Source organism: Pistacia vera, unplaced genomic scaffold (assembly GCF_008641045.1).
Source record: "Pistacia vera cultivar Batoury unplaced genomic scaffold, PisVer_v2 Contig607, whole genome shotgun sequence".
NCBI lineage: Eukaryota > Viridiplantae > Streptophyta > Magnoliopsida > Sapindales > Anacardiaceae > Pistacia > Pistacia vera.
Window position 1 is genome coordinate 181,503 of NW_022196454.1, and position 600 is coordinate 182,102.

The window sequence follows — 600 nt, forward strand, 5'->3', positions numbered from 1 at the left end:
TCTAGTGCGTTTACTCATCAAACCCATGGAGACTAAAGGGGGAAGAACTCAAATGGGTGGGCGCGGAACAGTATAAAAATGCGACGTCGTTTAGATAGGTCAAATAATTTTTCAACGGACCACCCCTATTTTTTCTTATAATTTTACGCGTCCCAGCATTGTAGACTTCTTATCACAAATTACCCTCTAATATTTTCACATCCAAAATGCAACTTTAACAACTGGACACACAAATTACAAATCATTTAAGAAAAATGTTTATTATTGTTCTACTCCTAAGGTTTGCCATGAAAACACTTCCCTCAATTTTGAAAAACAAATGCTCTCACCCCCTATTCCAAATAGCATTTCTGTTAGTTAAATATAATGATGCAGTTGGTACAAAATATATTTCCAATAAATTGTGACAATGTTTTTTTAAATAGCTAGAAGTTTAAGTCAAAGGGCTAGCCGTTTTAGCCAAAATGGCTAACCATTTTGATAAGTAGCTAACCATTTTAGTACTAGTGCATTTCTTAGATGTAAAAAAGGTTAATAATTTATTCAAAATATCTTGTCTACCCGTTGCACCATTACGAAACTAACAAAACATTCACTTAG